The 27,732-nt window shown below is 48.4% G+C and overlaps 1 long non-coding RNA gene and 1 pseudogene across 2 annotated transcripts in view; one reads left to right on the forward strand and one right to left on the reverse strand.

The window, feature by feature from the left end:
- Positions 1-26,425, reverse strand: part of LOC107516195 — a 52,154-nt gene extending 25,729 nt beyond the window's left edge. Inside the window, exons 1-4 of one of the 2 annotated variants that reach the window (XR_004953760.1) lie at positions 26,036-26,425; positions 25,279-25,339; positions 20,579-23,463; positions 19,834-20,501 (exon numbers count right to left, since the gene is read on the reverse strand). This is a non-coding gene — a long non-coding RNA (uncharacterized LOC107516195). Of the gene's footprint in view, positions 1-19,833; positions 23,464-25,278; positions 25,340-26,035 lie in introns of those variants that run through there. The other variant, XR_001598210.2, reaches the window with a different exon arrangement.
- LOC118610460 lies at positions 25,654-25,772 on the forward strand (annotated as a pseudogene).
- Positions 26,426-27,732: the final 1,307 nt, after the last annotated feature.

A 27,732-nucleotide genomic window follows, 5' to 3' on the forward strand; every position in this document is an offset into this window, starting at 1 on the left:
CGAACTCCTTATCTCAGGATGGCATATAAGCCTCAACCGCTTGACTTGCTTTGGGGTCTCATCGTCTTCGCGGGGTCCCCATAGGAGTGTAATTAAACTTGTCTTTCTCCGTTAATCTATCCCATGTTAATTATTTGACCAGCCAAAGAACGGAGAAGGGTAAAAGAAAAATTTTTTTCTCCCCTACACTGTTCTCCCGGAGAAATCGTTTCTGACGCCGGGGGCATTTCCCTGAGGTGGATCCGCTGGCCGCGCAGCCGTGCCAAGCAGAGAGCGTGTCGTGTTTTGCACGTGTGGCTGGCTGCCCTCCTCGGTTCCTCGCCCTTCGACCCCGGTGGCGGAGGCTGCCGCTGTGGGCTGGAGAGGGCTGCTCAGCCTCGCTAGAGGCCGCTGCGTCTGCACGACTCCTCACACTTCCTAAGAACTGCGGGGAGCCATCGGCGAACACGCCGGCCAGCACCGTTCTGAGGGCGTCGCCTCATGTGCTAGCTAGCCTGTGTGGGATTCGCGTCGGGTCACTGAAAACGCAGAGTGGTTTTCTTATATTCTTGCTTAAATGTGCTATTACATATAAATATTTTACGTTTTCTAGTAGCACTGAAGACTGTTGAATTGAGATTAGTTAAAAGCAGCACACGTATAATAGGTCCTTTTTTTCCCCCAAATGCTACATCTTTTTTCACTTTTTTCCTACATTTTGTTTCCACAGCTTTCTAAATGGCAAAAAAAAAAAAAAAAGTACTAATTTATATACTGAAAACAGGCTCTCTGAAGTAAATTGGGAAACGGAGTTTGAATTTCTTAATTTATTTATTTTCCCCTCAAGCTAAGGTTGCTTGCTTGTCATTCTGTATCCGAGTGCAGAATTTAGGAAAGTAAAAGGGGTGCCCTCCCGCGGGGCGTCTGTCACCTGTAAATTTCCATGAGGAGCTGTGCCTCTCCTCTCTGCATTCCTTCTCTCCAGAGCAAATGGACTTTCACTGAGGTGACTCTGGAGCCAAGTGGCAAGTTCAAGGAGGTAACCCCTGCTGGCACACGGCTGGGCGCCCCCGCCCAGGGGAGAGGCTGCCCTGTCACACGCCTGTGCTGTGCCGGGTCCACCATGCAGCAGTCAGTCAGTCGCCCGAGAAACAATCCAAGTTGTTTAATTAAGAGACTGCCAGCTCCGTATTTCCTCAGTGAAACAGAACAGTAAGTGCCCTTGCTGTAATGTAAATAATGGAGAACCGTCTCCGCTCACACATCCTGGAGGGAAATCGCTCTTAGAAGAGCTGTCAGCCTTTCCGACACAGTCCTGCGGGCTGCGTCCTGCACCCATATGCTACTAAAGTTTATTTCTGGCAAGTGTCATTCGTTGTATTTATTTAAAAGGAGCCAAATATTTCAATGGAGTGGGGAAAAAAAAAAAAAAAAAAGGCCTTTCACTTGCCTCCTCCTAACCTGCAACCTTCGGCTCAACCTTCTCTGAGTTTTGTTTGGATTTTAAAAAATTGACAACGCCCTTTAATAAATTCCCTCTTTCTGTACCAACTGGTCTCAGCTGGCACTGGAAATGCTGAAATGCCAAAGAGAAGGCTGAAGCTGTCTAAGTGGCAGCTTCCTGAGAAAACTGAACCTCCCTTGGTTTCCTGCCTGGGTTTTACACCAATTGAGGTCACCTTTTAGAGAACAACCTGTCCACTCTTTCTGCCTGCGAATGACGGTGGTTCTTCCCAGCAGCTCGCACTGGGACCCGACCCGACCCGTGGCAGCAGCGCTCGGGGCCTGGGTGTCCTGCTGGCCCAGGGAGAGATGATCAAGTTACGGCTGAATTTCAATAGCACAGAATGTGAGAGCTGGAAGGGACCACGGAGAAGGGGAATTCCCACACTTTCCTGAGAAAGCAGCTGACGCCCAAGCCCGTGGAGCTGGCAGAGAGAGGGAGGAGGAGGAAACCAACGGGCCTGCTTGCTCCTCTCCACTCTCCTTTTCGTCTCCAGACTTGGCCACCTCCACATCTCCCCAGCTTGAATTTCTCTGTTGGGGGCAAGAGAGGGGGCAGTGGGAAGGACACGGCAGGACCAGAAATGGCTAGTGGCTTAAGAAACTGTTTTCTCCGCCTTCCCTTTTACTTTTACTATCTTGGACTTGTGTGTAAAGGTTTCATTCAGTTAATTACGTTCCTCAGTTCAGGGAACATTATCATCTTTGTCCTCTGGAAGGCCCTCTCTGTTGCTTTGTTTATTTATTCTCTTTATCTCCAAATCCCATTCACATCCCCTCATAGGCCACCATTCTAATAATCCATTTAATGTGTATCTTTTTATTTGTATGTGTTTTAGCAAAATGCTATTATAGTGTGATACGTATGCGTATGTGGATGGTTGGATGGATGGATAAATGGATATGGAGTGACTTGTGTGTGTATATATATATGAGCTTTTTATTTTGAAATAATTACAGACACAAAAAGTTATTTAAAAAATAGTACAGAGGAGCACATGAAAAGATGCTCTACATGATTCCTCATGAAAGAAATGCAAATCAAAATCACAATGAGCTACCACTGCACATGCGTTAGGATGGCTGTTATTAAAAACAAACAAACAAAAATAAAACACAAAAAAATAACAGGTGTTGGTGAAAATGTGGAGAAACTGAAAACTTCCTGTATTGCTGGGACATATAATGAAATTTGGTAGTTCCTCAAAAAGTTAAATATAAAATTAACATTAATACCCCCACATTTACATCCAAATCGCCTCCAGTTCCCACCACAATAAGTAAGACTGCAGGAGACACCTCTGTGCCTGTCTCATGAGGGGACTCTGTGCAGATTTCCCGGAGAAATTCCTAAAAGCCAAATTGCTGGGACATTTCTAATTTAACCAAGTGTGGCAAGGTCGCTCTCCAGAATGTCCACTCTCCCTCCCACGGGCAGAGCACAAGTATTTCTCTGTCCTCATGTCCCAGGCAACACTTGGCATTACCAGCTTTTTAATTTTTTGCAAGTCTAATAGGAAGAAAGCGTTGTTTTAATTTGCATTTCTCTGATTGTTAATGATTTTGATCATCTCTTCATGAGCTTATTAGCTTCTTGAAATTCTTCCTCTGTGTAATGGGTTGAGTTGTGCGTCTCCCACTTCCTCCGAGAAAAGATGTTGAGGTCTTAACCTCCAACACCTTGGAATGTGACCTCATTAGAGAACAGGGTCTTTGCAGAGGTAATCAAGTGAAAATGAGGCCGTTACAGTGGACTCTGATCCAGTATGACTGGTGTCCTTATGAGAAGCGGAAGTCTGCACACAGGAACCGACGTTCTCCCGGGACAGACCGACGCGGGGAGAATGCCGTGTGAAGATGGGGCCTGTGCTGCCACAGGCCGAGGAACGTCTGGGCCGCCAGAAGCCGGAGGGGCCAGGAAGGATCCTTCCACGACCAGTGTCAGAGAGAGCCTGGCCCTGCTGACAGCTGAACTGGGACCTCTGGCCTCTGCATCTGTGAGACAATGAGCTTCCTTGTGCGAAGCCAGCAGTTTGTGGTATTTTGTTATGGCATCTCTAGGAAACTAACACACTGTGAATGGCCTGTCTGTAGCATCTGCCCATTTTTCAGTGAGGCTCTTTCTTTATCCTATAAACGTGCAAGTTCCTAGTCTGCCCCAGATTCACCTTCATTTTTGCCTTTCTCCTGCAATCCGTCACCTCTACCTGCTCTCCTGGGGCTGCTTTGACAGCAGAATTTCACGTAGAAAGGAAGAGCAACCGAGGCAGCTAGAGGCAAGAGGGAAAGAGGCATCAGGGGTATTTTTAGGTGGAGGGGGTTCTGTGCTGCCCCCAAACAGAAGTGGGAAGGCAGTCCTGGTTCGGAAGAGGATCCGCTTGGAGATACCGAGAATTCTCTGATTCCCTAATCGCCTTGAGCCCTTTATCTCTGAAGACTGTTGTGCACTTGTGCTTAAGAGCAGCGAATAAGCCTCGAGTCAACCCTCCAACCATTTTGGAATTAGGTTTACTCGGCTTCAGGCCACCTAGTGTCCCCACCTTCAAGGAAGCCTGCAGGTTGTCCCTGCACCTGGGGTCTAGTAATGCCAGACCCAGTGAAGAAATCATGCCTCGGGCCATGTTAGGTCTTCTGAAACTCTATCCTCTCATTGGGTTTCTTGGAGCCCTTCGGAATATCCAAGGAGGTAGGCCGTGACATATTCAAAAAGTCTGCTTTGAAATAACACTTTCATTGCCGGAGCCAGGGGACACTGAGGGAAGGCCTGCCGGCGGGCAGACGGCCGCGTCCGCACGTGAGGGCAGGGCCAGGCCCGCAGAGGCAGAAGCCGAGGAGTCCGATTCCGTCCGGGATGTGGTTTCTCAAATGAGCTGGTTTCACCCATCATTCATTTTTACATCCCTCGACTGTGCCATCTCTCACCGCTTTCTCATGAGAGGCCTGCATGAACCCCCAGACACATGGCTCTCGAATTTCCAGGCCCCGTGTCTGGGAATCTGCCCTAGGTGTGGTGTAGGGGGGTGACAGAGGATCCTGCGTGTCAGAAGCTCAACAGCTACTTCACACCAAGAAAAGCAAGAAGATTCCGTCCATACCCTGTTAGTACATTAAGATTTTTAAATATTTTTTAAAAGTCCTCCCTCTTGGAAAAAAAAAAGATCAAATGACATGAACGAGAATACTTAAAGAGCTATTGCAAGTTTGGAGATTTGTTTTAGTAAATCAAATCTCCTTTCCAAGGATGTCATTCGACAGTTTGACAAGCATGCATTGCCGATTAATTCAAGGCAACTGGTCGTTGTATTTTTTAAATAAAGTATTATTACTAAACCAAACTGAACCATCTCTTTATATATACATGAAATTCAAGGTTCTGTATCAGGTTTGATAATCTTGGGATGGGAAAGAAGGACTTCACAAACAAGATCCGAAATTTAGAAGGTGTAAAGGAAAATGTGCAGAATATATAATATTTTTTTTTTAAAGCTTCTGCCTGGCAACAACAAATATGGGGCAAACAAAATCAAATTAAAAGATAAGCGAGAGATTGGGAAAAGATCTCGCATCATGTACAAGATACAGTATCATGTTCAGTGGCCTGCTATTCAAGACCTGCACAAATCTAAGAAAAAAAAGAAAAAAAGGTAGGGAGTAGGTACAGAGAATTCATAGAGAAATTTAAATGGCAAAATAATATGCGGAAACACAGTCAACCTACTAAAAAAATAAAAATATAACATTTTTTTTCCTCGTATTGATTTTAAAAAGTTTAAGAGTGTGAAAAAACCTGGGCCTTTTATGTGCTATTAGTAGGCAAATAAAATGGTACAGAAGTTTTTTGGAAGGCATTTTTGCAATGGCTTTTAAACTGTAACATGAACCCAGTAACCTTGCAAGTCCACATCTAGAAACGTACTCTAGAATAATGCTTGCCCGTGTACACACTCACACCCATACAAGGAGGGTGATCAAATTAACTAAGCTACACCCATTCAACCACCACCAGGTACTCCTGAGGAAGAATGAGTGTCACCCCACATACTGTGATATTGTTAAATGAGAGACTCAAACTGCAGAATGTGATACATATGCGTAACGATCCCATTTGTGTAGACAGATGTATTAAGACGGGTAGGTGAAGTGGTTCAGAACAAGCCTTCCCAAAATGTGCCACTTTGATATGCAGATTATTTTGACCTGAAGGCAATTAAGACCCAGCAGTTTCAAGAAAAACTTTTACCCAAAGAATTTAGACAGAAGGCCTGGCCCAGAGAGAGAAATAATTTTTTACCCAAATGACCTGTCTGTGTGGGAGATTATAATAGAGCTGAATTTCTTGTAAGAAAGGAAAGGCTATAGAGGCTTCAGAGGAACTTTTTTTTCCTCTAATGGGAGCAGTATCTGTAGGGCTTGGCAATTGATAGCCCCTCAAGCACAGCGCCTCGATCCTGAGTGCACAGATTACAGTCCCATCAGTCAGCCTCTGATGTCTGAGCACACTGGAGAACCCCAGCCCCTCCCACTCAGCCCCGCACACTCAGAGGGAGCCGCAGCCCACCCAGATCTCACCTGATGGTCTTCAGAGCACATTGCTGCAAATTCCTTGTTGAGGACCTGAGACCCTGGACAAGGACACGGGTCCACAGGACCTACCTTAACAAGGATCAGGTGCCACCGCCACTTTAGTGAGAGCTCTCTGTGTGTGGTAGTGCGGAGCCAGCCTGTCCCTGCACTTTAGAAATACTTTCAGGTTGTCATGACCTAACACGTAGAGGAGCTGTACTTCTTCCATCAGTCCAGTGCCAGAGGAGCCCTCGGTGCCTGACAGCGTCAACGTCAACGGGACCGAAAACAAACTCCCAAAGTCAAGATATCAAGTCATCGGTTCTACGCCCTCTCCATGTTAAACACCCTCTTTTTATGTAAATGCCACAGTGTTCTCTAATCTGACCACTGCTCCAACATGCAACAGCCGAAACCACATTGCCATGACGACCCCTGTGCTCCTTCATCTCTCCATCTTGATTTCTTATTCCCCTGCCCCTCAGGCCCCCTCTCACTGCCTCCCGACAGTCACTGTTACGGCGGCCTGTGCCTCACCAGCCAGTTTCTCCTTGATATTTCCAATCAGTCCAGCCCATACCCTTGTCCATGGAGCAGCACTGACAGCTTCGATGTCCTATTTCTGACCCTGTCAGAAGGAGGACAGGAGAGGGGCTTGCGGGGCAGTATTTATAAAGTCTACAGTCATGTACAGGAAGTCCTAGTACAGGAAGTCCTAGGCCTTCACATCCACTCACTGACTTCCCCAGAGCAACTTCCGGTCCTGCAAGCTCCATTCGTGGTAGGTGCCCCATAGAGGTATATCATTTTTATCTCTCATATCATATTTTTACTGTACCTTTCCTATGTTTAGTTATGTTTAGATGCACAAACACATACCATTGTGTTACAATTGCCTACAGTATTCAGTCTAGTAACATGCTGCACAGGCTTGTAGCCGGAGAACAAGAGGCTATGCCATATAGCCCAGGTGTGCAGTGGGCTACATGATCTAGGTTTGTATATGCACACTCTGTGATGTTCGCATAATGACAAAATCACTGAATGACGCATGTCCCAGAACGTATCCTGTGAATTACACTCCTCCCCTTTGAAGCCCCAAGTCCCTATTCCATCCTTACTCAAAACAGCACATAAACCACAACAGCCGGACTTCTCCTGGGGTCTCATTGTTTTTGGGGTCCCTGTACACGTACACAGTGTTTTTTTTTTCCTGTTAATCTGTCTTATGTTCATTTGATTATTAGACCAGCCAGAAAAACCTAGAAGAGTCGAGAAAAAATTTTCTCTCCCCAACAACAGCAAATAGACACATAATTGACAGAGTTATCGTGTCTAAGTTAACGAAAAGGACTGATACATACCACGATATTATGTAGTGGGATTGCCGGGTTTTCTATATTATTTTCTGGTATAGAACTTTCCATAACTTGAGCCGTTCTGGGCCTCTCAGATCATCACATAACCCCACAGATAATGGAGCATGCTCTTCCGTCGATCTGGGCCATTCCCCTCTGTTCCTAGATCTAGCTCAGTGACCGACAGCATGAGGAGGTTCAGTAAAAGCCTTAGAGAGTATGGGGTTCTGCCCTTCCCCTCGGCTGTAGAGGTTAATGTGGCTTTATCATGATTCACGTTCAGCTCGAGTCTACTCTCAGAGCCAAGCCGCAGAACAGCCTGGTGAAAGCAACCATGTAAGGGGACAGCCACTCCCACCAAGTCTGGTCGGGCTTCTCCCCACGGCAGCAGGCGCCACCAGCCTGTATCAGTCTGAAGGCCCTCCAATCGGTTCAAAAGAGAAATCCCAGAGATGACGGACCCCGTGGCGTAAAGGACTATCTGGTGAGATGGTGGGGGGAAGGAGGGGACGATACTGGGGACAGAGAAACAGCAGAGAGAAAACAGAGAAGAGACAAAGCAAGTCAGGTGAAATCAGGAGGTGTTCGCTGAGAGCCATCCCGAAGGAATGCACAAGATTTTATATTTACATATAGAATAATTCACAAGAAGGCCTTGTCTTTCAGCTGTTCCTGTTCTAGTCAGAAATCTTTGTTGGAAGATGACACAAATAGACAACTCTTTCCTAAGTAAGAGATCACACATCAGTAAAACGAACTCCTTGAAACAAATCTCCAAAGTGGGTTTTCAAGCTTTGACTCTCAAGAATGCATCTCTTTGTAGGCTGGCCCTTCAGATGGGTGCCTGACACCCAAGACTTGTCTTATTCTTCTGCGTAGTGTCATATTACTAAGAGCTAATATTTGTCATGGTCTTATTAAATGCCATTATTCTAAGCTTTGTGTATACTAACTCCTTTAACCTCCACACCAGCCTTATAAAGGTGTATAGAGCAGGAGCTTCATTTTATAGTAATAGAAGTATTTGCGTAGTCGAGTAATGTGTCCAAGATCACTCAGCTAGTCAATACTTAGACACCACTTCTCAAACCTTAACATGCATTTGAATCACCTGGACATCTTATTAAAATGCAGATTCTGACCCAGGAAGTCTGCAGTGGGGCCTGAGATTCTGCATTTCTAACAGTGATTCCTGGAGGATATCACTGCTGCTGGTCCCACGGGCCACACTTTGAGTAGCGAGACCCTAGAACTTCAGGGCCGAGCTGCAGCACCCTGCATGTACTCCAAGGACTTAGATTAAGCTCTCCGTTAAAAAAAAAAAAATGAGATTGGAGGATCTCCAGACGCCGTTCGGCTCTGAAATTTTATAACTATTGTAAAATCCTAGCAGAAAAAGTTACCATCACATCCCTGGGCCACACTCGAAGCCCAGGCCCCAAATCATACGCATCCAGTAAATGCTTATTGGGATACCAAACTAGGCTTAGTGGCTACAAGAGTTAAGACAATCCACGTCACCGAGGAGATTACAGTCTTCTGGGCAATAAATAGTGTGGCCCCACAGTGTCACATACCCTACTAGAGAGAAAGAACGGGGCAGATAACAGACAAGGCTTCCCATAGAAAGTGACCTCCGAAGGGTACTAGAATAGTCCACCACAAAATACGCCTCTTTGGCACATGGGTTATTTTGAGCTAAGGGTAACTGAGAACTAGCAGATGCAGGAAAAGCTCTTTACCTTCCCCTACCTGCCTAAAAATAAAGTTCTATAATTTGCCCTTTTTATAAAGGCAATTTACATTTGTAAAGATGTCTCTGTACTAGGAAAGAGCTACTCTGCAGACAATCCATCATCTGACTCTTGCGTGCATGACGAGACAATCCTTATGTACCAAACAGTCCTCTCCTTCTCTCCCCTAACTTGCACCACCCCCAGCCCAGAATCCCCAAACCCCTTTTCCTCTGTTTAGCCTAAGATGGTATAAAAGCTTCAATCATCTGGCCACCTTCTTGAGCCCCATTTTCTTTATAAAACTCCCACGCCAAGTATACGATTAAAATTGTTTTTCTCTTGTTAACCTGTCTCTTTATTTCTCCAGTTTGGTTTGCAGACCCTAGACATTGAATCTAGGAGGATAGAAGGGGAAAGATTTGTTTCTTCCCCTACGCATCTAAGCTGAGACATCATAGGTAGGTACCTAGGAGCTAGCCCAGTGAGAGTAGATGGGGAAGAGAGGTAGGTAGGAGAGAAAGTGCAAGAGGAAGCCTGAAGTCAGGGACGCATTACAAGGTATTAAAAGAAATTGAAGATGACCTTCAGGTCGAAGAGGAAAGAGAATGAGAGAGATGTGAGAAGGCGCAGCTCCCATGTGTCTTAAAGGCCCGACTTCTTCGCACGGCCGACGGCCTAAGGTGGGAGGAAGCCTCTGAGGCGTTCTAAGCAGGAAAGCGGGGCGTGGGCTTTGCAGGACGGAACGTGGGGAGCGGCGGGGTGCGGGGCTGGGGACGCGGCGCTGACCAGCGGCCTGGCGCAGGGATCTATGTGAAAAACGACGGTGACCCAGCTGGGAGAGCAGCAATGGGAGATCGCAGGGAGCAGCCAGCGAGAGAGACGTTTACAGAGAGCAGCGCGAACAAAACGAAGGACGAGAAGCCGCGAGGTGTTTAAAAAAAAAAAAAAATTGGTGTTAAAATGTTTTTTAAAAAGGTAAAATCACGACTCAAAAGGATATAAAATGAACACATGTTAAAGATTTTATTTTAGTCATAAAGGAGGAGCCAGGCAGATGTTATAACTGGTTCGAGGGAGAAACTGCAAACACACACACACACGCGCGTGCGCGCGCGTTTATAGATGAGGCATATCGAAATGAACGCACATACGGAGGCCCAATTAGCTTCTCCCACCGCGGGGGACGGAGTTCACCCGAAGCTCTAAGAGGCAGGATGGAATCTGCACGTGCGCGGCGAGGACTTAGTTCGCACTGGTTCAGGTGTGCGCAGCGTACAGCGCTGCACGACAGGCCGCGTGAGCCCGGGATGCTCGCGGTGCTGCCCCCTAGCCAGCGTGTAACTTTCCACGGGCGCAGGGGTTCTTCCTAGCAGCAGGATGACACTGTGACGTCTGACCCGCTCTGCAGGGAACACGGGGAAAGAGGAGGTTCCAGGGGACTGGGCCGGAAGAGATGGTGACGAACTGACCCGGTCACACACATTTCAGTAGGTGACGCGTCCCCCTGACGGAGGTATGGCAGGGCAAATATCTGAAGATATTACGGGGAAACTTCCCTCTCGTGGAGGTTTAGAATGAACCACCCAACATGCGCCTCTTTGGTATGTGGCTTGTTTTGAGCTAAGGGTAACTTTAGCTTCAGGCTTAAGAAAAACTTCTCTCTTAACTACCTAGAAGAACTTGAATTAGGGGCTTTGCCCATAATAAATTATCAGAGATAACCATTTTTGACCTATCTATAGGTCAGGACAGACTTCTATTTGCTAAGCATCGGCTCTTCTCATCATCCTACAATGACCCTTTGAAGCCCCCAAGGCACCTGACCTCAGCCCCGGCTTAGAACATCTCATAGACCCCAGATCCTCTTGTCCATCTCTGAAGCTCCCGTGCATGCGGAGTCTCTGAGTCTCTCAGGTGTGTATTTTCCCGTATGTAAGCACGTATTACATTTGGTTATTGTCTCTTGCTAATCTGTCTCATGTCTCTTTGATCATTAGACCAGCCAGGAGAACCTGGAGGGTAACATTTGCTCCTCCCCCTCACTCAAAATGCCAAGCGGTCCAAAGGCAGGAAAGGATTAAAAGTGAACAGGCAAGAAAGGCTAAACGTCCAAGGCCGGTTGCCCTGCCTTGGCCTGGGTTGGTCCTGTGATTTCGAGGACAGAGGACCTTGGCTTTGATGTGGGGGAGGCATTGCTTTAAGAGCCTTCCCTGTGCTCAGCCACACTTCACATCTATCGAGCATCGTTTCACAGAAGGTCCCGTGTGCAGCTCTGTGGTACCTTCAAACAGATCTTGTCTGGACGGAGCTTCCTACGTGGCTGTTTCAAAGTCAGAATGCATTTTTTCATCAGAAAAAAATGACCCCTGTGTGATCACTTTCCCAACCCAACAACAATGTTCTTTTCTAAGACACCCCCCCCAACCCCCGACATGGGGACTACTTTCCAAACCCAAAAGTGGAAAATTTGAGGTGCTAAAAATTGTCTTTAATTTGTCCATTTATAGGAATGAACAAATAAAAGTTATTTTTAAAAATTAATTTGATTTCAGGACTTCTGTATATTGAAAACAATAAAGTCAACTGCAGTTTGGGGCTGCCCTGGGCATTTCAGTTCATATGGTTATGAGATGCAGGATATAGTTCTAATAGCATATATTGGATTTTTTTGTGTGTGTATTTTATTAAGTAAAGCAATACAGTGCACTAGTAGTAATTAAATGTAACACTAGAAAACAGGAAGAGGAGGAGAGAGCAGCAGTTGTTTGTGCAGATTCTGGAAGCAACTCTGGGTTTCTCAGCCTCTGCTTCTCTCTGTTCCTCAGAGCAACTGACATCTGACCCTTACCAAGAGCCCAGTCCCACCTCCAGTCTAGGAAGCTGTTAAGTTGAGGTGCTGGGGTTCTGCTAGGTGTCCGTGACAGGTTATGAATCCTACTACACAGACCTGAGTGTCGGAGGGAACAGAGTTTGAGGTCTGTGAACAAGACCCGACTTGCTCTAGCCAGCCCCCTTCTCGGAGCCCAAGCCTAGAGATCGGAACCCTAATCCGCGCTGCGGCGAATCTGGCTGGACTTTGAGCACCTCCTCCTCCGCATCCTCTGCCGTCATGCTCTGCCTGCCTGCTGGAAGGACCTGACGGCTAGGGGCAGGCCCCCCACTCGCCCCCTGCTGAGTGACGCCCGGACGCTGGCCCCCGCTCGTGTCCTACGGGTGCTCTGCCCTGGACGCCACACCGAACCTCAGCCTGACGGCGGCCCCTGGGCTGCGACCAAGCAGCATCGCCGCCCAGCCGTGGGCCCCAGGCCCGGCCCCGTCCCGCCTGCTCCTCGGTCCACACGTCACTGGGTCACATCTGCCTTCACTCTGAGCATCTGGTTAACGCCTGCTTCCCGTGATGTCTAAATTTACATCGAATCCGGGCCTGCCTTTCGTCACAGATTCATGTACGACGGGAAACACCGAGGGACCCAGAGCCTTTGGCTCAAGTTCACTTACCTGTTTCCCAGTCATCCTTTCGGAACAAACTGAAATTTTAGTCTCCGGAAAGTCTCTCCCTGCTGGCTCCCCTCCCTGCTTCCGCTCCGAAGCCCCCGGCTCTCTTCTGCACGTCCCCACCAAAACTGCCAAGCTTCTCGACTTCCCGCACTTTGTGTTATTTAGATGTATTGGTTAGTTTTACAAAAATAATGTTAGACCAAAGAGTCACCCTTCTTCTCCCCAATATTAAAAATCACTGCCCCCCACGTAAAATGTGCGTGTGCGTGCACACACGTGCTTGCGCTTGCTCTCCCCTCCCATGACACCGTGACACACTCCCCGAGCGCTCACAACATGCCAGGCCCCGAGCTGAGGGCCTCGTATGCACGCCCCGTCCGGCCTCCCAGCGGTCCTATGAGACAGGCCTCCGATCAGCCCTAACTGTGCGGCGAGAAGATTTCCGAGCTTCGCAGGTAGCGTGGTGGCGCAGAGCGAGATTTCACTCCCAGCTGGCGGACTCGGGATGCTCTGCTCTCAGCATCGCCCTTGCACGCCGGCCCCTGCACGGTGTCAGGCACCTCGCGGGCCCTCAGCACGTGTTTGGTGAGTGAGCGGACGCCTCACCCCGCCCTGTTTGGAATCCAGCACCGACTCACAGATTATATATCTGCTTTGTACCAGCCAGGGTGCATGGACGTGAAGGAGCTGTCAATGGTTCATCTAGGATAATATCCATAATTATTAAAAACAAAAACAATTGTCATATGGCAGAACCAAGTCTAGAACAGACTTTTTTTTATATATAAAAGTGTATCACCGACTCTTTTATCATGATGGCTCAATTGTCCTTGGAGAGGGAACGATAAAGACGAAGCTGGAGAACAGGATTCCTGCTTCAATGGAAGTGAGGAAAACTGAAAATATATATATCAAGGGGGAAGTGTAGCAAACCCCAGATGTTAGATCTGAGGTGCTTCAGGGCAATCGGGGCGCCTGGGAGGAAGTCGTATTTTCCTCCTCGGGTGGTTTAAGATGTCCCTCCCCCTACCAAAGCACACAGCGATCACAGATCACACCAGACAGCGGCCACCACAGAGAACCTCAGCCCAGAGGACTGGTCACCAGGTTACCGGGAGCCTCCCTCAGCCGTCCAAGGTGATGGCAAGAGTGCTGGCTTCGAAACCAGCTCACCTGGGTTCCAACCCCATCTCCACCGCTCACCTGGATTCCGGCCCCATCTCCACCGCTCACCTGGGTTCCGGCCCCATCTCCACCGCTCACCTGGGTTCCGGCCCCATCTCCACCACTCACCTGACCACATAACTTTGGATGAAGAACAACGATGCCAACTTAGGAGACTACGTCTGACGTGCACTAAGCATAGTTTCTTGGCACTGAACGTGCAGGAACTATCATTTTGTTATTAATTATGATGATTTACTCATAGAACACACAAAGAAGTTTTAAAATAACTTTGAAAAGAAACAAAGCCTCCTGTGGAAGTCAACTGGCAAAGACCCATTATTCAGAGTGCACTTGACATATTTGCAGAAGCAAAAGAGAAAGGAGTCACTCCGAAGAGGCCTAAAACCAAGAAATAAATGTTCCTACCCAGATATCCTGGGGCAAGCCAATATGGTGCGACCAATCAAACCGACAAAAATATCCCAGACCTGGAAGAGAAACAAATTCCAGTCCAGGACCGTTGACACTAAGTAAGGGTTTAAGCCAATTCCGTAATGAAGTGGAATTGATATTTATAACAACTCATTTTATATTTCTAATCGTTCGTCACATATAATATAAAACCTGTAAATAATTACTATTAAAGAGCGTGGCTCTAGTCACTTCCAAATTATTTCATTGTTTGTATTAAGATCTGGAGCTTAAAAACCCTCCAGGTACTGAAACCTCAACCAGAGAGACCTCCCGTGGAGATGACTTGCCTCTCCCAGTAAGATCCTAGCATGTAGTGGAAAAGCGAGCTCAGCTTATTTCTGACTAGGAGCTAGACAAGTTGCACAGTCATAGGAGAAAGGTCACCTGGAGTGAAATTCACTAGGCGGTCAGGGCATAAATCAGAGGGGAAGGAGTCATTTTTTATACCGCCCTCTCTGAGGCTCCCACATCCAGTGTATCAACAGGTCCTGTCGATTCTCCCATCAAGACAGAACTTGAATGCCTCACCCTCCTCCCTGCATTGCTTCGTTTTTCTGGCCAACGCCTCTCCTCCCTTGGTTCCCCCACATCGATTCTCCAACAGCTAGAATGAACCTTTTAAACCTCGACTCGTCTCCCCTGCACCGCATTGCTCAACTCTTCAAATGAACAGATCGCCTGAGTCCTTGCAAGGTCACGTGGCTCCTGCTCACTCCTCTCAGTCACTCTGGACTTCCGTCAGTTTCTCAAACTGGTCTCCCTCCCGGAGACCTTCAGGCAGCCTGTTCCCGCTCCCCGGAGTTCTTCTTTCCTATTAGCTAGACCCTACCTACCCTCGGGTCTCAGCCCCAAAGTCCCTCCTTTAGGAAAGCCATTCTCAGCCACCCCAGGTTCAAATACATCTCTCATTTCTTTTCCTTCATACCATTTAGCACAATTTGTAGTTTGTGTGTATACATGTGTGTATATATGCAGATATAAGCATGTATGCGCACCTATACAACATACATATGAGTACATGTCCACATAAACATGTTTAATGTCTCTGCTTCAAGACTGTAACTTCTACGGAGGGAGGACCATGCGGTCACCACCATGTGCCCAGAATCTCGCAGAGTATTTATGAAGGGTGTCAATAAACACACATTGAACATCCGAATAAATTAATGTGCATGGTGGACTTGAAGGGGAGAAAGGAAGTGGCGGGAATGAAAAGTTCCTAGCACTCACCACCAAGGTAATGATTTTCCTAGGAAAGGAGACAATATTTAACCAGTTGCCAACAGATGCAAGAAAATTGAAGACCAAGTATTTTTTTTTTTAAACAGAAATTCCATAGACTTTCTTTAAAATAGAGAGCATAAACGACCACTTAAATGAAGACTGTCGTCATAATTCACAGGTGAAAATCTCTTTTGTGTACTTTCCTTATGCTTATAAACTCAAAATAGGAGACGATTTGATGATCAGGACAGAGAAATTGCTCCTGAGGAAGAGTTCCTTGCTTTCGATTGGTGTCTTTTCTGCACTTTCTCAAGAACGATAGCCTGTTTCTGCCTGAACTTGTGAGCGTTAACTGACCTCCCTAGATCTCACTTCTTTCAATGGCCGGTTTGTTGTAGCTTCGCCTTTCACTCCTTTCACGGGTAGACTTGGAAGTCAGCAGAGGTAAGTTCAGGCGGCGTTTAGGATGTAGGCATTGTCCCCAACGAGGTGAGGACAAAGACTCCCTTCTAAGAAGGAACTTAGAAAAGGGAGACTTCCTTCCAAAACCCAGGCCCAAGTGTTCTATCTTCCAGAAGCTATGAATTTCCTCTGCTCCCGCCACTGGAAAATGTTTGGTCTCAAGGGAAACGAGCCAATTACGCAGCTGCGTACGGGTGAAACCAAAATAAGTTAGGAAACTTTAATGGAGCCACTAACGGTTCCTCCCGAACCCTAACAAGGAGACACTTGGATGGAAATGCGGCAGCTAGATGTCATCGGCGTCAGCCACGCAATGCAGTGACATCGGTTAATGCAGTTCAGCAGTCTGAGGCCCGGGAACGACACTGCCCTCTGACGAAGTTTGGGGGACAGAAGCGAGGAAGTATCTCAAGCCACAGAGGGCACGTTAGGTAAACGGGGAGCGCTTGGGCCGCTGGAATCCAGTAATCCAAAGCCATCATCTGGAGTCTCCCAAGGTGAGGGCTCTGGCCTGCTTCTGCTTGATCGAACCTTCTCGACTCGGGCGGCTCATTATCTTTACCGAGTCCCTCAGAGTCCAGCCCTGGCCAGGCGCCACAGGGGTGAGGATCAAAGCCGGAGGGTATGTTCAGAACGCGGTGTAATAAAAGCCGCGCAACTTTCCAAACCGTTCCAATGAAATGGAAAAGAAAATTAAAAGTTTAAGCCTCTTAAAATGTAAATGGTGCCAGCGTGCCTTGCAACTTAAAGACTCTTGCCCGTTAAAATAAGAAAAAGAAAAAAAAAAATCAAGAAAGAAACCCGGAAAGCTGAGATGAAGTACTAAGATAGAGATGAGGGAGAGCATGATTCTGCTCCCGCCTGGCCTTATTAGCTCACACCGCCGCCCTGGTCCCCACTGTCCTCGCTGGGCTTCGTGTCACCCTCCCTACCTCTCCCATAAGGTTGCTCTGAGTTCAAATCATTCCGATGACCCTAAAACTCTCTTGAAGGGTAAGGAGTGCGTTTATAAATGCCAGATGGTATTAGTTTAAGCAATGAGCTCTCTACGCAACGTGGGGAGAGAGGAAAGAGTGGTTTTTCTCAGAGCGTAACGTTTCAGGGCACTTCCACCTGCACCCCCCGCCCCGCCCCCGCCCCACAGACATGCACCCAGTCCGCTGGAGTGAGAAGAAAAGCCCCTGCGACGGGGTCGCCTTCCTCGGCGGGCGACCACACGTCCCGCCGGCCCGGACGCGGCGGCGACTCTTGCCACACCCCGTCTCTGGTAGCCGTGTGGCGCCGTGCCTTCGTTTCACACAGAGCAGGTGGCTCCCCCACCGTGTGCCCCCAGAAACCACCGGAGGCAGAGCGCCGGTGTCCCCGCTCCCACACAGCCCGGTCAGAATCACACGCCGCTTCTGGTGCAGCTCTGCGGCCCCGGGCTTAACGTCAGTTTGGCCTGTCATTTGTCATGCCCTGTGCATTTCTGCACCCTGCTAGGCTGGGGGACCCCAGGGGCCCAGGGTGATGTCTTCCTTGACTTCATTTCCCTCAGACTCATCAGCCCAGGGCCTGGTCCACAAGTAGGGACTTGATCGAATGTTCCCTTAATTGAACATAATTGTTTTTTGTTTTTGTTTTTGTTTTACGCAACTCTTTCTCAGTTCTGGGCGTACCAGCTAAAAACAATATTCTGCGGCCTCACAATCGGAACACTGGAAATTTGCCACTGAGGTGAGCAGAAATTTCCACAAGGTTATTTTTCTTCCTCGCCACGAGGAACACAGGGTTTCCTGACAAAATGCCATTCTCCTACGTGATGAAAGAATCGCAGAGCTGGGGCGGGATTGCGTCTGGGCCAAACGCACATGAGTCCGAAGGACTTTTCAGGCCTCTCTAACCCATGTGGCTTTCAGCTGCTCACATAGTTAATGCCCGTGCAGCCCAAAAAGGGAGGCATTTTGTTGCTTAGCTTTTCCACATTCATTCAAGGTTTACGCGATTTTAAAGGTTCCAATACCAAACAATAAATTGCTGATGAAAATCTTAGGTAAAACGAAATTGCAGACTACGTGTAATATCATTTACTGGTGATTGTTTATGAATAAAGGTTTGGACACATATCAGCTATCAATTAGGTGGGAGGAGAAAAGGGAGAGAATCATAGATAAATTTTGCTGATTTACATATTTTTCCTGTGTAATGATATTAAAGAATAAGATGATTGAGGACTTAATATGTACTAGACACTGTTTTAAGTGTTTTATAAATATTGACTCTGAGTGAGATTTTTTTATTATCTCCATTTTACAAATATGGAAACTGAGGCACAAGGAATGTGAGAACTTCCTCAAGGTCACAGAGTAGTAAATGGCAGAGGTATAACTTAATCCTTTAGTCTGACTCCAGAATCCAAACTCTTAACCATTATGCTATGTTGCTTCATATTCTGTACTGATCACTAAAGACCATGAAGCATTTCTGCGTTTTAATAATTTAAATATTTTGGCTGAGCCATGTGACCTTGGTTGAGTCATTCAACTCCCCAAGACAATGTAGTCTAGAACTTAACCTTGCCCACAGAGAGGTCTGGGGTTTGCTGTTCCTTCTAGGAGGTGATCCCCGTAGGAGTGATTTTGTTTAGAATGGGGGCTGGCCACACCAGAAAGAACAATGACGTGACTTGGGGGGGGAGGGGCATCAGGTCACACCCAGAGAGGCTGGAGGCCGGAGACTGAGGGCAGTTTGGGAACCCTATGAACTTGCAGTTGGTGTCAGACATGCAGGGTGGTCTTGTAAGGAGGCTGTCCCTTCTAACTTGCAGTTTGCCGTAATTCCTCAGTTTATTCATCTTTAAAATGATTCTGTTGAAAGACATGATCTCTAAAGTTTGCCATGGAGCCCAACAGTGCCGCCCTTTCAAAGGGGTCTGCATTTTAGCAAGGCTCACGGGGACCTGAAGTCTTTACCCCAAAGAAGCCCACGGAGTGGAAATGGAGAGACAGGCGAGAATTTGAGACCAAAGTCTCTCCTGCATAAATCACACTGCCCACGTCGCCTACAGGTAAAGGAAATGGCACAGGGATGATGGAAATGGTGGGAGGGGACTCGAGGGGGAACAGACCTTCCTGGTCCTGAGCCTATTTCTGTATCGAAATAAGTTAGCCAGGGGCCTCTGTTCTACTGCAGGCCGTTTGGCTTGGTGGAGTCCACACGCCCAGCGCTCATTTCTGCTTCAACCGCAGAAGTCAGAAACTTCTGAGAGAAGTCAGACCCAGGGCTATTAGGTTTCCAATGTCCTCAAACGCAAAACCACAGTCTCGGGGGGGGGGGGGGTACTCGGAGGCTGGCAGGCCCCACACTGTCTTTTTTGGCCTGCATTCGAATATTCCGAACCTTTGCGGGGAACTCCACGAAGGAGTCCCTTGGCTTGGACGCTTCATCCAACGTTTCACAACATCTTCAGAAAGCTTTTAGGCACAAGAGGAAATGGTCTCAGAAGAGCTGTAAAGCCCTGCTTTTCTCAAGTCCCGATTCTCCAGGTCCAGGTGGTTGGACCACACTTGACGTTGCTTTGCCTACCTGAAAACTAGGGCACCTGTCATATACTTCGGTCCTGGGTGGAGACCATCAACCCCACACTCGTCCCCTACAGGCTTCAAGGACCCTGTGCCACCTAGTCCACGACAGTAGCTCCTGGCTCGTGTCTTAACCCAGAGTGATGAGAACGGCAGCTACCTTTCTCTTCTAGGCCCCGTGTGCATCATCATCTCATTTGATCCACATGATGGCTCAATAGATCAAGTGTTATTATTATTATTTGTCCTTTTATATATATATAATATATATATTATATATATATATAATATATATATATATTTTTTTTTTACAGGAGGAAAGTGATCCCTAAGGAGGTTAAGAAATTTACCCCGGGTAACACAGTGTGGTGGACAGAAGAACGCTCCCCCACAGATGCCCATATTCTAATCCCCAGACCCTGCGACTGCGTCGCCTTCGTGGCAAAGAGACTTTGCCAATGTGATGAAGTTGAGGATCCTGAGATGGAGAGAGCGGCGTGGATGACTCGGGCGGGTATGACGGAATCGGAAGGGAGGCGGGAAGACCATTGCGTCAACGGAAGCAGCGGCCAGGAGTGATGGGGGCGGGGGGGGCGGGATGGGCCACAAGCCGGGGGACGCCGGCGGGAAAGGCAAGCCACGGAGTCTCCTCTAGAGCCTCCTGAAGAAATGCGGCCCTGCTGACATCTCCGTGTCAGAACTCCAGGACTGCGAACGCAGCCGCTTGTGTTCTTCTAAGCCACTACGTTTCTGGTCATTCGAAACAGCAGCAGGAAGGAGTGAATGCGAGCGGCTGGCAAGTGGGTGCCTGGGGGTTTGAACGCCGGCAGTCTGCCCCCAGGTCAGCTCTTACCTTCGACGTCTTCATCTCGCCATTCCCACCGGGTCTGGGATCTCCACTACTGATATTTTCAACATCTGGGGGTCGCAGTCCTCTTCTTTGTGGGTTGCGGGGAGACACTCAGAGGTGGAGAGTCCTGCAGGCGATACAGACGCTGAGTGCCCGGCGATGGACGGCCAGCAGGCCGGCCCCGTCGTGCCTCAGTTTCCTCACCTGTAACGACGGCACAAGCCTCACGGGGATTTGGACAGGATTCAATGAAATTGTCCACATAAATCACTGAATGCAGTGCCTGGCGCAGAATAACACACTGAGAATATATCATGCTCCTAAAACTTCATCGAGTGCTTAATATTACCGTCTAGCCTTTTGCTAGGGAGTTTTAACTTCCGAATTTTAGGTTTGCAATAGACCATAATGGGTTTCAAAAACAGAAAAACATTATCTCCTCGTTTTTATATAATGCTTTAGATTTAGTGCCCAATTGTTAGCTGTTCTTTCTGAGTAAGTGGTGTGCTGGGTTGAACGGCGTCCCGCCAACATTCACGTCCACCCGAAACTTCAGACTGTGACCCCACCTGGAAACAGGGTCTTTGCAGATATATATAATCAAGGTAAAGCTTGAAATGATATCAAGGCTCTAACTCCAGTGACGGTGTCCTTATAAGAGACAGAAACGTATACACAGAGAGACACAGGGGGAAGGTCACATGACGATGGAGCAGAGACAGGGGTGATTCAGCAGCTGTGTACCAAGGAATGCCAAGGACGGCAGGCGGCCACCAGAAGCTGACAGAGGCAAGGAAGGGTTCTTCCCTAGGGCCTTCGGGCATTATGATTTCAGACTTCCAGCCTCCTGAACTGTGAGAGAATAAGTCTCCGTTGTTTTAAGCCACCCAGTTTGCAGCAACTTGTTACAGCAGCTCTTTAAGAAACAAACACAAATGGTGATTTTTGGTGCCTCTCGAGTCACCCCGCTGCGGTGGGAGGGACTGCTCCGTCTCCTGGTCCTGGCTCACTCCCTCGTTCCACACAGGGAAGAAATACTTCTCCTAAGAGATCGGTTCCCCCTCACCCCCACTTCGCGGCATATGGACTGCAGCAGGAATACGAGGAGAGCGGCGCAAGCAGCGAGGATTACTCGTGCGGCATGCAAAGCGCTGCCTGGCAGAAGCGTAGCAGACTGTTTCTCTGCTACTAATTAGCGGTGTGACCTTCAGGGGGTAATTTAACCCTGTGAGGCGTGCACTGGTTGAACAAAACATCTTCAAGGGCACTTACATCAGAGGATTCTGGGCAAATGATGGCCTTAAGACCAAAGGGAAGACAACGAGGAGAACATGAAGAACCCTGGGAGCCCTGCGTCCATCCCGCCCAAGGGCACATAGCGCACACGAGTGCTTAGAACCTACGCGCTACCTCGCACCTCAGTGGCAGTGTGATTTTGTGCCAGTGACCGCCGACCTTGCAGTACCGCTGAAGTACTGGGCTCTGACCACAGCCTGTCCATGTAAATGCAGGCTCCTGTGAAGCTGGTGGCCTGCGGTCATCCTTAGGGGTACTCACATCAGCATCAGCATCTCAGCATCAGACACGCACGCACGCACGCACACACACACACACACACACGAACACGCAGCCCTTGTTTCCATAACTCCTGCTGCAAATCACAGCCATACAGGTCTCTCCCAGCCTTCCTGGGAAGCTAAACACGGCAGGTTGAATCTTGCCTGCTCACCTTGCAGGCACTCCATACAAGGTTAGAGGAGATTTAATTAGAGAGAAAATATAATCTTTCAATCTTTAGATTGCATATCAAGGATCAAAGTCTCCACAAGCTCCCCCTGACTGCAACTTTGCATAAGCTTCCTGGCAGCAGGGGTGGGGGTGGGGGGAGAAACCGATGTCAGGGAGAGTTAATGTAGGTCCGGGGCTCAGTCCAAGACCCTTCGCCTCTGCTCCCTTCTCCCCTTGCCACACTGCTGCTCCCTTTCCCCTACATCCCTCCCCCACGGCAGCCGGCGAGCTGCATGCTTCGTTTTGCTTACATCCTCTGTCACATCCATATGCAGGATCGTTGAAGTCACCGGCGTATTTCTTCCTTAGAGAGCTTTTAAATGTTTTTCTGCCATGTTTTCCTACTTAAGGAAAATAATCAACAATGCGTCTGCTTGCATGGAAGGAAAGGAAGTGAGACTACTGGTATGTATAAATTGCTCCTGGTAGACCGGTGTGGAAATCCGAGGAGTCTGGGAAATCACACGAAGGAAGAATTAGAAAAGGGGTTCGACCCTTATTGCTAATTCCTTGAAGTATTTAACCGACAAATTAGAACTGAATACAGGTTAACGTATAAGAAGAATATAAAGGTAAATCCCCTAACGCAACCACTTCAGAAGAAACATATGCAGTGAGTAAAAAGGTGACGACGGCTTCCGCGTGAAGGTGGGGACCGGAAGTGCCGGCGGTGGGAAGGGGGCAGCGACCGCTACGGCAGTCACAGTCCTCGGGCGTCGTTCTTCCGGCGTCACTGACCAGACTGGGGTAACCTTGGAACGTCCTCTCTGGGAGCAGCCGGAGCCCCACTGACAGGCGGGGCCCCCAGCGGCCCCCTCTCGCCTCTGCTGGTGGAATAAGGAACCAGCACTCTCCCCGCGCAGCCCGGGCCCGACTGACGCTCAGAAGAAAGCTCAGGCCACACGAAGACTTGAGCTCTCAAGCCACGAAGCCAAGGTAGGCCACTCAGCAGCCGGCAGTGCCTGGTGACTAATCTATCAGGGCTTGGAGGATTATCTCTGACGGTATAAATGAATGTCACTCTTCGAGTCCCAGAACACAGCTCACCAAATATGAATCATGGTGCCAATCCAGCACAGGTCCCTCTGTATGGTACGGGCTGTGTTACTTTCCTGAGCCCCAGGGAGAAAAGCGAGGACATATTTTAAGCAGGGTGTTTTCAGAGAGAGCGCTGACGCCGAATTATACGGAGAGTGCCAATGAAAGAACGGTGAAAGTGACCTTGACTTCTGCAGTTCAGACCAGTTCCCTGTTAGCTGACAGCCGAGCTGAGACCATCAGGAGCAGAGGTTACAGATGTTCTGTTTACGAAACAGAAAACATTAACAGCTTGGTTGTACATTGAAATACACTAAAGCATGAAAATACGCACAGGGCAAAGGGGAAAAGTTCAGGGAATTTTCCTGATCATATTTTTTTTTTTAGTGTCATTTCTGCCCTAGCATTTTTTCAAATATAAGTCAAGGAAAAGTTCATAGGACAATTTTTTTTAGAGCTGTTTGTGGCCCTACACAGCTGACTATCTTAATGCAATCCACTCCAGGGGCTGCCTGTCAGAATAGAAAGCTACAGGTCCTGCCTTGGAGTAAGACGGTGTACACTTCGTCCTTTGGGGAAGAGCAGAAATGGAGACTGTTAGAGCACCAGGGGATATTTCTAGTTTATAGGAAAGAAAAGGGAAAATCAAGACATTCAAGTGACGCGCTCAAGATAGTGATGGAGATAAGTGTAGACCTTAGACTCCTGTCCATGCGGAGACCTCGTGTCTTAAAGCCGTGAATTGTCACTCATTACCCTTATAAGGCTTGGGCTGGAAAATGGAAGACTGTCACCTCTGAGTAACTGCAAGCCTGCTACACTAATTGAGTCCTAACTTCTGACAAATATGGCTTATAGCAAAGCCTTTATTTCTTACAGGACTGAAGTGTACATGTGACTATACATGTGACTAAAAGCTCTCCACACGACCTGAAATCACCCATCACTGCCAGCTGAGGTCGGCCCCACAAAACCTCTCCATGTAGAACCCCCAAATGTGACCTATGCGTTTTGTTCCGGCTTTGAGCATGGGCTCCATTAATTGGCAGCCCCGGCTTCAACAGGGCTCCGAGTTCTTTGTCCTCCAGGAAAGAGCCTTGTCCCTTCTTTGTGTTGGGTGATGCCCACTCACCACACCGCTTACCCGTGGGCAGCTCAGGCAAGGTGGGCAAGCTCTGGCCAGGGGGATTCAGAGTAGATTAAAACACAGCCTAGGCCCTCCAGGGGTTTTCACTCAGCTCTCCGGCCCCTCTGGGAGAATCGGGCCGCCCGGCAAAGCTGCAGTGACCGCCTGGCTGATGTCAGCAGCTGGAGAAGCAAAGCTTCCCCCCCGCCACCCCTCTGATGGTCACAGCTCCACTGAAGAAACGAAGAGATTCAGAAGCCCCGACGACATTTCGTAGACTTCGCCGTTTGACTTATAAAACGTCAAGGGAAAAATCTGAGTTTGAATCCACTTTTTCATTTACGCAAAACCCACTGCGAGAGTTGAGCCAAAAACAAAATTCTGAGAATTAAAAATTAGCCAACGCCTACCCAGAGAAGGTGAACTGTAGACAATGATGCCAGGGATGGTAATATACAGAAAAAGAGTCATCTCTACGGCAACAGGCAGTAATGGCCTACGGAGGTTTTTCAGGGGGTCGTATGCCTTCCACATAAGCTCGGCTGGGACTCTGAGAAGCTGAGCATGGCAGGTACTTGGCTGTCATCACTCTGCTCCTAGAAACGTAAGGTGACTAAGCCCAGAGCAGAACGAGCCACAAGCCATTATGCCTCTGCGGTCACAGACAAAAGGGATTTTATTCCCAGTGCCTTTAGGGAAGGAAATTTTATAGTGTCTCACACTAGCGCCACTCATCAATAATCCTCCATAGCCAAGAGAGAGAGGAAAAACTCCGGAAGGGACCCACCAGCGGACCCAAGCAGCTTGCCGGATCCCCAGCAGGCGGACACTGGGAACCAAGAGCCTTGGATTATACTCCTAGTTCTGCTTCCGAGAAGCTACGTGAGCTCAGGCAAGTCCCTAAGCTTCAGCTTTCTCACGTATGAAATGAGACACTTACTTTCCTACTTACCTCACGGGGCTAGTGCGAGGCTCACAGGAAACCTTTCTATGTAAGCATCTTGAAAAGTTCCCTGCAAACAAGAGAAAGATCTATTTTAATTAATTGCAGACGCTCTTGCCCTTCCTTCCTCTCGTTGGTGAGTTTTGCCTCCAGCTGCCTCCCCGGAATCAGCACAGCTATTACTCATCTCTCCAGGACCTGCCCAATCCCAGCGGCTCAGGGGTCCAGGTAAACCGAGCGGCTGCTGAGCCAAGAAAGCGTGGCTGTGGAGGGGACAGCTCCTGAGGCTGCCGACGCTCGGGGAAGCCCTGTGGCCGACGTCCTGCCTGCGAGCTGGTGATGGACTGAGGACCACGCACACATTTGCTTTAATCAAACCTTACTGTTGACGGCCGTGCCCTCCTGAACCAGCCCGATCCCGTCTGATCTCAGAAGCTAAGCAGGGTCGGGCCTGGTTAGTACTCGGATGGGAGACCACCTAGGAAGACCAGGTGCTATAGGTGTAAAAAGAAAAAATAAAATAAAATCTCACTGTGACATGAAAACTTGCATGTATCTCAAAAGAGGATCCGCTGCTTTCCTTCTGTACTTGCTGATTCAGCCTCCAAGTTTATGCGGAGATCAGATGGGTCAGATTTTGGAAACAAAACTGTGGCTCAAGCAAAAACCAGGTCAACAATTAGCAACTGCAGCCATTCATTAAGAGCTTCTTGGAGACTGCATTCAGCTGTCTAATGAGACGGCGCGAGTAAAACCCGATGCTTACCTGGGCCTGATCAGCCTCACTCCACCCTCCTATGGGGAGCTAATTCACAGCCCTAAGTAGTTTCCCCCCAGTTCTTTATCCATTCTAATGCTGACGACAGGCTGGGTACTAGAGAGCACCCCTTCTCAAAGAGGTACTTTGAACTGCTTGGTTAGTAAGAGACTAAAAGCGATTTGGAGGATGAGTTCTTTTGAAAAGGATGAGCTGTCCGTGCTTGGCCTGGCTACGAGCACGAAGGGAAGATGACTCAGGATCTTTGAATCCTGCCCCACTGCAGTCACGAGTCCTGGAAGGACCTATGCGGAGGTGACATGCAAACAGTCCACACGCTCTCACTGGCCAAGGTTTCAGCCATAAATCCTCAACGGGTTCCTGACCCGATGAGCTGGCTGGGACCACAAAGGGCCAGAAGGCCCTCCTGCTTGGATCAGATGAGGGCTCGAAGCAGCATTCATCCTGCACGCTCCCTTTTCCCGGACACGACCGTGAGGGTTTTTAGGGCAGAGGGTTCCCCGTAAGTAGAGGAAGTCTCAGGCCCCGCACAGAATTAAGAAAAAGAAGGGGTCAGGGACAGAGCTATAACATGTTGGGTTGAGTCATACGTATATAGAAGGGATAAAGAATTAAGAAAAATAAGGGATGTATATATTTCAAAGAGTCCGATTCCCAAAAGGTGGCATCCCAAAATGAAGCAAGAGCCTTAAACTTCCATCCTTTCCCCCGCTGCTCCGCACCTCAACACCATCGTCCCAGTGTGCTCTCGATCCACATCAGAGCTGCTAAGCAGAGAATTCCAGGAAGGGGGAGGGCAGGGTTCACACTGCCTGTGCGACCCTAACAGCTTCTGGTCCCTGAGGACAGAGGAGCCCGGAGCAGGCCAAGGAAGATGAGCGTATTTGGCATCCAGAAGAGAAGGACGAAGGGGACCAGCTGTGACCGAAGCTCCAACCGAAGGAGCTTTGATGCAAGAGTCAGCTGAGAACGACAGAGCAGGAGCAGGAGTCCTCAAAGAGATCTAATTGAGGCATAAAAAGACTTTGCAAAACCAAATATATAATTAATTTGCTTTTTAAAACAAAAAATGTTCATTTAAAATGAAAAACTTTAGTCATTTGAGGTATAAAAGCTAACGGTCATGAGAACCAACTCAGAGGCCTAGAAGAAACACATCGCCACACAGATAAAATACAAAGAGAGAGAAATCACAGGAGAAAATGGAGAAACTTGAAGGCAGGTCCAGGAGGCCTTTCATGTGGAGAGGAGGTCTGGAAACTATAGGAAGGAACAGAAGGAGGGGAGTTCATAATCCCATAAGCACTGGGGAAGACGCTTCCCATCTGAAGAGAGGCACGAGTCAGCAGACCGACAGGGCACGTGGGGCTCCAGATGGGATTAACGGCAGCAGGACACAGCTCCCGGTGCAATCCCTAAAACCTAAGAACAGAGAGGGAGTGCTCACTCACGTCTCCCAAGGGCATTGTTTCTCCAGGTAGAGCCCATGAACTTGCTACCTCGGAACAAGGAAACTTCTCAGTCACGTCCTTTGGCCGGTCGGGGGACATACAAACAGCTCACACGAGTAGCCCAGGGTCAGGGTTCTTATAGTAGCAAGAAGGGTCCCCGAGAAACTTCTAAGTACCGAATGATAGGAAGGACCATCGCATCCACCGGAATCTCCTCTTCCTTAGTGAAATGCT

This window comes from Rousettus aegyptiacus, unplaced genomic scaffold, assembly GCF_014176215.1.
Source record: "Rousettus aegyptiacus isolate mRouAeg1 unplaced genomic scaffold, mRouAeg1.p scaffold_m13_p_12, whole genome shotgun sequence".
Taxonomy (NCBI): Eukaryota; Metazoa; Chordata; class Mammalia; order Chiroptera; family Pteropodidae; genus Rousettus; species Rousettus aegyptiacus.